The following is a 10,714-nucleotide window of genomic DNA, read 5'->3' as shown; positions in this document are numbered from 1 at the left end:
GAGGCCGCACCTCGAGTATTGTGTTCAGTTTTGGGCCCCTCGCTACACGAAGGACATGGAGGTGCTCGAGCGAGTCCAGAGAAGGGCTACGAAGCTGGTGAGGGGCCTGGAGAACAAGTCTTATGAGGAGCGGCTGAGGGAGCTGGGCTTGTTCAGCCTGGAGAAAAGGAGGCTCAGGGGCGACCTTATCGCTCTCTACAGGTACCTCAAGGGAGGCTGTAGCGAGGTGGCGGTTGGTCTGTTCTCCCACGTGCCTGGTGACAGGACGAGGGGGAATGGGCTAAAGTTGCGCCAGGGGAGTTTTAGGTTGGATGTTAGGAAGAAATTCTTTACCAAAAGGGTTGTTAGACATTGGAACGGGCTGCCCAGGGAAGTGGTGGAGTCACCATCCCTGGAGGTCTTTAAAAGATGTTTAGACGTAGAGCTTAGGGATATGGTTTAGTGGGGACTGTTAGTGTTAGGTCAGAGGTTGGACTTGATGATCTTGAGGTCTCTTCCAACCTAGAAAATTCTGTGATTCTTCTCATACCTTTCCACATCCTTTAGAAGAAGCAAGCAAACAAACAAAACAAGCACATAATCATGGGTTGAATATTTATTTATGTGGCAAGGTTTTATCTTTTGCATCCTGACAGCATTTTTTATTTTATTGGGGGCCCCCCCCCCCCCCCTTTTTTTTTTTTTTTTTTTTTTTCCCAAGGAAATAAAATGTACTGTTAATACTATTTCCTTGCCCTCTTGGTTGCTGATAGCATTAATCCCCATCACTTTACTATGAGGGTGGTGAGGCACTGGAACAGGTTACCCAGAGAGGTTGTGGATGTCCCGCTCATGGAAGTGTTTCAGGCTAGGCTAGATGTAGCTAGATGGGGGGGGGGGGAGGGGGTGGAATTAAATGATTATAAGGTCCTTTCCAACACAAACGTTTCTATGATTCTATAATTATATGTTACACAGGTTCTTAGGCTTTACTTTGGAGAGTAAGTTTGAGTAAGTTTTTAGTAATGAAAGTGGTTAATCTCCATGGCTAATCATTCTGTACATGAGACATGTGGGAACCATCTAACATCTTTCAGGCAGAAAGATGCAATGGATTTCTAGGGGTATTACTTCATAGTCCTGTAAGTTAATGTGATCTCAGGGGCAAGGCAGACGTTAGAACCAGAATTCAGTACACAGATTTTATTTAATCACTTTAACAATTGTCCATAGGTAGTCATTATCAACTGTTTTTAACTTATCATGCTTCAGTCCTTGCATAAGAATGCATAAGAATGTACAAAATGAAAGTCCTTGCATAAGAATGGACACAATCATAATCACTAATAATATTTTTAAACTCTTATACATATCACTGAGTTTTTAAACTCTTATACATATCACTGATACAAAGAATAGAAAGCATAATTATCTTGACAACAGCAATCAGTACTATTAGATTAAAAAAACAAACAACAACAAAAATCTGCTAATACATAAAAGTTACTAGCAGTTAAAACTATCTTAGGTGAAATAATTTAAATGATTTCACAACACAAGGATTAAAGACAACCATATATTTTTGATTGATACCATATATTTACAAGTGACACCACATTAATATTTGCCAAGTGTTTTTCCAGAGAGGCTTTTTGAAATTAATAGGATGAATTTTCTTACATGTTCTGGAATGTCATGATGCATTCTTTCACATCTTAAGGTAATTTCCTACAAAATCTAAAAGCCAAACAAAATTTAATGTGCTGTGAGAATGTGAACAGGCACATGAAACTGATTTTGATTATTTTTCTGGTGAAAACAAATCATGGAAGTTGGAAGGAACCCACAAGGATTATTGAGTCCAACTCCTAATAAATAATCAAACCAACCAACCAACCAAACAAACAAACAAAACAAAACAAAACAAAATTATTCAAGCAAGTTAAACTACTTGCTTTCAAATAGAATTTGCATAGGGACTTGTATGAATTTCTTATTACTGAATTCCATGAAAATTGGACAAGATAGATATTTCATATATAACAAATTACAGGGAAGGTTATGTTGAGCAGGAATTTCAAAGATTCGTTGTTTTGCTTATAATAACTTGACAAATGTATGACTTAACTTCAAATGAGCCATCAAAAGAATAAACCTGATAAGTTTTGGTGAGAAAGGAGGCATTTATAGGAGCAGAGGCATTTGACATGAATATTAGCAAATGATATCTCTCCCTTAATTTCCAGAAATTCCATTAAGTTCAACAGCTTAAATTCAACAGCTTAAGTTCAACAGCTTAAGTTCAATATTAAGGTAGCAAGTAATTAGTTATTGTGGGGATACCAAAATTTGCTCTTCTGATAATAAAAAACAATTATTCAAATCTATTATTTTTTAATTTAACTTTTTTGATTTTTGACTTAACAATGAAAAATAAACCTGGCTTAAACCTGCCCTTTGGGTATGGAATCTTATCATCAGCTGGCATGGATCTGGCCAATCCTAGCCTCTTCTTGGTATTCAAATGCTTATGGTAGGTATACTTTTCACTGTAGGCATATTTATGTCCTACAGCTGCAAAAAAAAAGATGTGGCAATTACTGAAATAGCTTAAAACTGTAGCTTTTTAGCTGGTTATTTAAACGCTGTTTTGTTTGTTTGTTTGTTTGTTTTCAGAATGGAACTTGCTTACTCACTTTTGGTAGAAATTCTGTTTTATGGGTCAATTATGTATTTCAGAGTTAATCAATTGCTATGAAATTTCCAGGCAGGTTATGCTTTTGTGAATGTGCTATCTACCAGCTCTTTCCATTTAAATCAAACTGATGAATGTAATACATCCTTTTCTCAACTGAAGTTTTTTGTTTTGTTTTGTTTTGTTTTGTGTGTGTGTGTTTTTGTTTGTTTGTAATGTATTTATTTTTCATTAAGTGACAAGCTTGGCTACAATCCTGAAATATTCTCCTATACAAATACTCCTATATTATATATATATATACTATATATACTCTCCTATATATACTCTCCTATACAAAATATTATCCTATACAAATACTCAGTAATTAGGCATGCCATGTATGTACCTGAATAGCAATTACAATCAACCTTCAGCAGCAAACATTAACTGGATAATGCCAAATCATTACAAGCTTTTCCACATTCCCCAGTCAAAGCCTCTGTTAATCTAACCACATCAGGCTTTTCGTGAATCAGTTATTTATGTGAATAAAACATTTCATAACAGAAATATGTAACCTGACATATTAATCTTATAATTATAATTAGATATAATTAGGTCCTGAACTAGTTGCTATACATGAGGAGAAATATCTCTTTTTGATTAATCAAGCAACAGTCCTCTAGTTATAGATGATGACACAGTATAAACCTTTTGACAACTTGTGGGAAAAGTATCACACTGTGAATGGAAACAATGAAGGAACAGTTTATATTCTTCCATGCTCTGAAAAACAGTACAGCCAAAGGAGGAGTTAAAATACCAAACTACAATTTTCTACATGTAACACAGCTACATTCGTACTAGGAGATTTGCACCCCTGGGAATAGTGAGTGAATTCTATACTTGAGCCTTGGTTGAATCAATATGAGATATAGGTTTACTCATAGCTGCTGCCCCCAAATTATTGTTTCTGTCAATTGCAAAGGTCAATAGACTTTCAACATTTTCTTTTATGCTGCACTCATTTCTGTGTAAGCAGCACAGTTTCTTACTTCACAGTTCCTTAAAGTTAACAAAATTGTCTCTTGTCACTTAGCATCTTCCTGACAATAGCACAGCAGAGATGAGAAAATTTTCTCCATGAGTTTTTCATGCACTCACTGCAATGGACATGGAGAAGGGGAGGGAACCTTTGGCAGCTCTAATTAATCCTGCTTGCAGAGGTAGCACCAATTTCTAGCTTCACCACAGAATCTATTTATATACACCTATGGGATTATTTACACAGTTTCTCTGCACCAGCCTTTTTTCCTAATTATCAAATATCACTCCTTACTATTTCCTCAGTATACCCTACAGTTAATTTCCAATTAAATTTAACCATCCCTCTATGCATTTCTCTTAATTTATGTCAGGACTCTGTTAAAACAGCCAAGTAACACTAAATTAACACAAAAATGTTTCTCGCCATCACTAAAGACAGCTAAAAATTACATGGCCTTCTTCCTACTACTAACGGGCAGTGAGAGAAAATCTTCAGCCCCATCATCCAAAACTGAAATGCAACAAAAGACTTCCTTTTTTTTTTTTTTTTTTTTTTTTCCAGAGTAAAAATTTTGTACAGCACAGTATTTCTGTGTTTGAGGTGTGAGTATATATGAGATGGGAACAGGAATATATCTGATCCCTGTCTTATACATATTCTGAAGTTCCCTAAATATTTTCCCCCAAAACCTAATGCATACACTTGGCTTTTATTCTTCTTTCAGGTTCTATTTTGAAGTACAGGCATTAACACCACCACACAGGCTGACATATTTAACTGTTCTATTTTGAGAGTATGCCAAAATTTGCATTCCCAGTACAACAAGCATATATTTTGTGATGTGTTATGAGTTAAGCCCAGAGCAAATTTCTTCAACGGTTTGGGTGAAGCTGTTCTTTTTGTGGAATAGATTTCCACCACACGGATACAAACTGCATTATACTACCTGGTCTCAGGTCTTAAGTAGGGAAGATACAGCCTGATTGTTTCCTTCCTTCCAATCCAGTTCCTGGCATCCCAACGATGGATTTTCTCTCAGAGCTATCCATGAGGATGGGAGCTGGACTTCTCAGCTGCTTAAGCACAGCTGAATTTTTATGCCCTGTGAATGAAGGAAAAAATAAATCCTTCTGATGGCAATATTCAGAATTTGAAACAACAGCACAATAACTCTTCTTGTGTCATTTCTCTAAGATAATCAGGCTACCAAAACAACTTCAACTAAAGGAACTCTGCACATTAACTATCTTACCTGTGTTACCTTTTAAAGCACTTCTGGCTCAATGCACCAGACCCTGCTGAAACAAAATGAGCAGAATGCTAAGGCAAAGGAAAATTCAACAGGAGCAATGCTAATATTTCATTTAATCTCCAGTCTGGTTTCTGAACAACCATCTTTCTTACTGATTTTTGTTCTTTGCTTGTATCATAGCATTTAGTTCATGCAAGTAATAAGGCCATAGCCACTCTCTACTAAAGTTGATGGATCTAATTCAGTTACAAGACTGTAAGGAATCTGTCACTGGCAACTAGTGTTGCGAGTGTGTTGAGGGAGATGATCCTTCCCATCTATTCAGTACTGGTGAGTACGTGGATTACTGGGTCCAGTTTGGGGCCCTCCAGTGCAAGAGAGAACTGGAAATGCTGAAAAGAGTTCAACACAGGATGACCTAGATGATCATGGAGATGAACTTTTCCTGTGAGGAGAGACTGAGAGTTGTGACTGTTGAGCCTAGAGAAGATGAGGCCCAGGGACAATCTTATCAATGTCTATAAATAAATGAAGGGAAGGTACAAAGATGATGCAGTCAGACTGTTTTCAGTGGTCCCCAGTGACAGAACAAGAGACAATGTGGGCACAAACTGAAACACAGGAGGTTCTGCCTGTACATCAGGAAACACTTTTTTACTGTGCAGGGGACCAAGCACTGATACAGATTGCCCAGAGATGTTGTGAAGTCTCCTTTCCTGGAGATCTTCAAAACCCACCTGGACATGGTCCTGGAAAATCTGCTCTAGGTATCTCTGCTTGAGGGGGATTGGACCAGATGACCTCCAAATGCACCTTCCAACTTTAAGAATTCTGTGATTCTGATGTGAGTTGCTCTCATGAGCTGACACAAGCTAGATGCAGGACTACTGACACAGTATGAGAACAGAGCAGGGTTGGTCTCACTCTTTAGGTGTTAATTTTCCCTATTTTATAAACTCATCATTTCTAGCATGTCACTATTTTAGAGAGGGCATTTCTGAAATTCTTCCCACTTGTTCCTTAACTCTCTACATAACTGATTTATTCTTTCCTTTGACTCAGTGCCCTTCCTAAGAGCTGCAAAAGCAAATCATCATCTAGTTTGCATCTGTACTCCTACCCCTCATCCTTTTTTAATGTGTTCCTTTATATTTTTCTCATATCTGTTAAAACTTTCTGTCTATCCCTGTCTTCTTACTCAAAGGATAGTTGTTCCTGTTGAAGTACAGAGGTACTGACATTAATAATTGCTTCTGCTTAGTCTTTGACTACATGTGCTCTTGCAGCCCAAGAAGTCAATCTTATTCTGGGCTGCATCAAAAGTGTAGCTAGCAGGTCAAGGGAGGTGATTCTCTGTCTCTGTTACACTCATTAGAGTGTAACTCAGCTTTGGGGCCCCCAGCATAAGAAAGGCAGACCTGACAGAGCAGGTCCAGAGGAGAGTCATGAAGATGTAATGTCTCGAGTAATTCTTCTATGAAGACAGATTGAGGGAGCTGGGGTTATTTAGCTTAGTGAAGAGAAGATTCTGGGAAGACCTTAGAGTGGCCTTCCCAAGTTTTCCTGTAGACCATTTAAGTTAGTACTTAAATGGTCTACAGGAAAAGCTGGGGAAGGACTCTTTGTCACGGAGGTCAAGGAATAATGCTTTTAATCAAAAGGAGGGTAGATTTAGATTCGATATTAGGAAGAAATTCACTTTTAGGGTCATGAGAGACTGGAATGGATTGCCCAGAGAAGTTGTGAATTTTCCCTTCCTGGAAGTGTTCAAAGCCAGGTTGGATAGAGACTCAAGCAACCTGCTCTATAGAAGGTGTCCCTGCCCATGACAAGGGAGTTGGAACAAGATTGTATTTACAGTCCCTTCCAGTGCAAACCATTCTATGATTCCATCATTAAGATTACTTTATAAAAATGTTTTGTGATAATCACTAAGCCCAAATATGCACAATTTGAAACTGACCTGTTTTCCAGTAGTATGATCCAGAGTGATTTCAAGGATCCTCATCAATACAGGAAGAGATGACCTCTAGTATCTCAAGGTTGAGACAAGTGTTTAGAGAGATGAGCTTTGGTATGGTGATGGATGCTATAGGTAGAAGTGCTTCCCAGACTGCTGCTGATGGAATAATACAGCCCAAAAAATTAGTTATCATCTTGCACACCCTAAACCTTAGAGGCATCAGTAGAAAGAATAACAAGGCTATTTATAGTCAGTTACTCAACAGAAAGTAGTGTCTAACAACACGGATGTCCTTATTTGGGACATCCACTCCATTTCTGTCTGTCTGATCTGGGTAAGAGCACATTTTGTCTCTTCCAACACTGCAACAGACTTCAAAACATGTAAAGCATAGCAAGACCAGTGAGTGCTTGTAAACTCAGAAATAAACACTGTTCTTGAACAAAAAATATTCACAAAAAGCAGGAAGCAGTTGGTTACCAGCCATGGAACTCTCTGCACTAAGTGTATCATGAGAATTCACTTAAAGTGAAATATAGGCATTTCACAGTTCCTAAAATATTGTTATATCTCATTCTATATACCTTTACCCATCTAAATGTATATGCTCATAATGTTATATATGCATATAATTTTAAAATATATTATTTTATGGATTTTCTGGATTTTCATGTATGTATTTTTGTCCTCATGTTTATCATATGTATGTAATAATGATAGAATTTTACAAATTGTTTATTTGTATCATGTTTCCTTCCCTTCCCATTCCATTCTATTATGCTAGTATTTTATTTGAATTTCAATAAAAGATTATTTCAGATAAGTTTTAAATTGCTGATATTTTTCTGTCTTCCTCTAGCAAATTTTGTGTGATTTTATAGTTAAGCCTCACTAGCTCAGGAAACAAAGTGGCAACATGAGAAACAGGACCAAATATCAATGACTCAGTTTCAGCATTTGATAATAATCCTTTTTAGAACAACAAAGTTTATCTGTTTTGAAACACAAATTCTGTAAGTTTATAATGATGACACTATATAAGAGGCAAAAACTACTAGGCATTAGAGGTTTATTAAACAGAGTATAATGTACAAACAATACAGACCCTACTTGATCATGTCTCATAGGTTAACAAAAGTCGAAGACAGAAAATAAGTAAATAAATAAATATTATTTCTTCCTTCCTGCCAAAGTGAGATTGTTCCCCACAGTATAATTTTCAAGTGATTTGCCCAGTCTCATTTTAAATTATTCTAACAATGGGGCTTCCACTACTTCCCTTAGGAAGCATAACTATAGACAACAATTTGACATTCGCATTACCTTTAAGTCCCTAGATGACACAGTTCAGTGCAATATGACATAAGATTTATTGTGATGGACTCCATTTGAGAGGCTTCAATAAAATGTAATACACTGCGAATAGGTGATTTAAAAGGAATCTTGAACAAAATTCATATGGTTATAAAGTAAAGGTTGTTGGAAATATTTGAAAGATACAGATTAAAAAAAAAGTAAAATAAGTAAAATAAAATAAAATAATAATTTAAAAATAAACACAGAAAATCTTTCTGAGCATTAATTCTACATACAATACTGTATGTATTGGTACTTGCAATGGGGTACTTGCAGATGGGTACTTGCAGATGGGTACTTGCAAGTTCAACTCCTACCATTTGAATTTGGTTCACTAAGCTCTAGATAGGATCAAAACAAGAGCCAAAAGTCAAAGCCTAAAACCTTGAATGTTAAAAGACTGAGCTGGATTATGAAACATGTTGGAGAGATGAAAATAAAAACCTAACAGCATTTTCAAAATATGTCTACAGGTCTAACTGTATATTTAGTTACTCACTGATATTAAAAATCCAGCTCTTAGATTTTAATGTTTTTTGTTTGTTTGTTTGTTTGTTTGTTTTTAACAGATTTTAACATCTGGCTCTACATATCTTTGTGCCAGCAGATGGAAGACAAAGCAGAGACAGAGGAGAAGTCACTCACCTTCTTGCACCAGTGCTGGTAGGGTATTAGGACTGTTTGGTGGTTTTAGATATGATCACATTGTAAACAAACACTACAAACAAACAATAAATAAGCAAGTCAGAGGAACTGAGCAGTCAGGTCACCAATGGGGATAAAACAGAGGAATGTGTCCTGAGCAGTCAAGAAACCAATGCAGATAAAACAGAGGAATGTGGTTTGCACAACTAATCTAATATCTAATTAAAATTAACAAGTTTTGAGGAAGTCATGAAGGCTTATATGGGCCAAATTATGAAGAAGACACTCAGACATGCCCAAGCATATTGCTGATGAGGTATACCTTGGAAGCTGTGGATCACAGAATATTTCTTTCATGACAGAGCTGATTTTATAAAATATTACAGCTTTTGTAACATCTGATCTAATTTATACAAACACGTTTTCCTGTCCAGCATCCTCTGCAATTTTGTCGCATACCTTGTTAGCTAGTCCCCTACTGTGTCTGAGAGGTTTCCACTGATTACCCAAGTAGCCTTTGATGTCTCAGAATATAAATAAGCGCCATCTTGCCCTTATGGTCCATGAATTATTTCTTCCACTTGAGCAACCTACTCACATGGAAGAAATCATTCAGACGTTTTAGATAAAACAAAACATAGGACATTCTTTACAGGTCACAGCCACTGTTCAGTGAGGCACAGGTCCCAGAAGTTCAATCACTTATCAGTATGTTTTCTTACAATGATAGCTTATTGGAACTAGACCCTCCCTTGGTTGCAAGTAAGGTGAAAGTTCCTCCTTGTCTTAGGCTGTCCTTTTAGATTACTGTTGTAGAGGAATGTCAGTTACAACAGCTAACAGCATGCAAGAGAATGAGGCTAAAGAACATCACATCCTCATGGCTTTGTTACCTCCACCCATTCTGAGAGATGAGAGACTCATTTAAATTAAGTCAAACTGAAGTCATTTTTTGCAAAAGAAAAAAGCACAGTCCAAATATGAATCAATATTCTCATGAAAATCCATTTCATTCACTCTGTTTCTGCACCATTATTTATTTATTTATTTATTTATTTATGTAATTCCAGGAGACAGCGGGGAATTCTTTATTGTGCTTAAGTTGATAATATATACTTCCTTTTTTTCACACACACGCACACACAAATATTAACAGTATTTATTAACAGTATTCACACTGAAAAGAGTTCTAAGACAATTACCTTTTGATGACTACAAATTGTATAAGCTTTACAAGGAATCTAACACTCAGCAAATTTTGCATTTGTATTTTATATCATTATTATATATAGTTCTGAAGAATATGTCTAAGTGTTGTTGTAAAATCTGTTTTAAATAAAATATTGAATAGATGATTTTCAAAGTAAACAATAATCCCTATAAAAGCTACACGTTTCTTTATCAAAATCCAGAAGGCTTTACATTTCTAAAAGTATCTTCTGGTAAAAGGTGTATTAAAGAATAAGTAATGTTGTAAAACATCTGTTTTAAGAAGGAGTTATGTCTTAAAATACTGTGCTGATGTTTCACTCAGGAAAAAGGATGAATCCAGAATTGTTGGGTTTTGGTTTGTTTTGGTTTTGGTTTTGTCAGAGTCATAAAAATACACCGTAAAATCAGTTGATTCTCTTAAATTCCCTTTGCAAGAAAAAAGGAATCTTAGTTTTCTAAAGCTTAAAAATGTCTGAGAATTGGCTTCTTTCCTTCTTTCTCTTTCTTTCTTTCTTTCTTTCTTTCTTTCTTTCTTTTTCTTTCTTTCTTTCTTTCTTTTTCTTTCTTTCTTTCTTTCTTTCT

General features: G+C 36.1%; 1 long non-coding RNA gene across 1 annotated transcript in view; it reads left to right on the top strand.

The window, feature by feature from the left end:
* LOC118165014 overlaps positions 1–10,714 on the top strand; it is a 24,973-nt gene that overhangs the window by 10,010 nt on the left and 4,249 nt on the right. The window contains exon 2 of the long non-coding RNA XR_004749809.1: positions 6,292–6,301. This is a non-coding gene — a long non-coding RNA (uncharacterized LOC118165014). The remainder of the gene's footprint in view (positions 1–6,291; positions 6,302–10,714) is intronic.

This window comes from Oxyura jamaicensis, chromosome 3 (assembly GCF_011077185.1).
Source record: "Oxyura jamaicensis isolate SHBP4307 breed ruddy duck chromosome 3, BPBGC_Ojam_1.0, whole genome shotgun sequence".
Taxonomy (NCBI): Eukaryota; Metazoa; Chordata; class Aves; order Anseriformes; family Anatidae; genus Oxyura; species Oxyura jamaicensis.
Note: the sequence above shows the minus strand (reverse complement) of the source record. Positions and strands in the feature narration are given on the sequence as shown.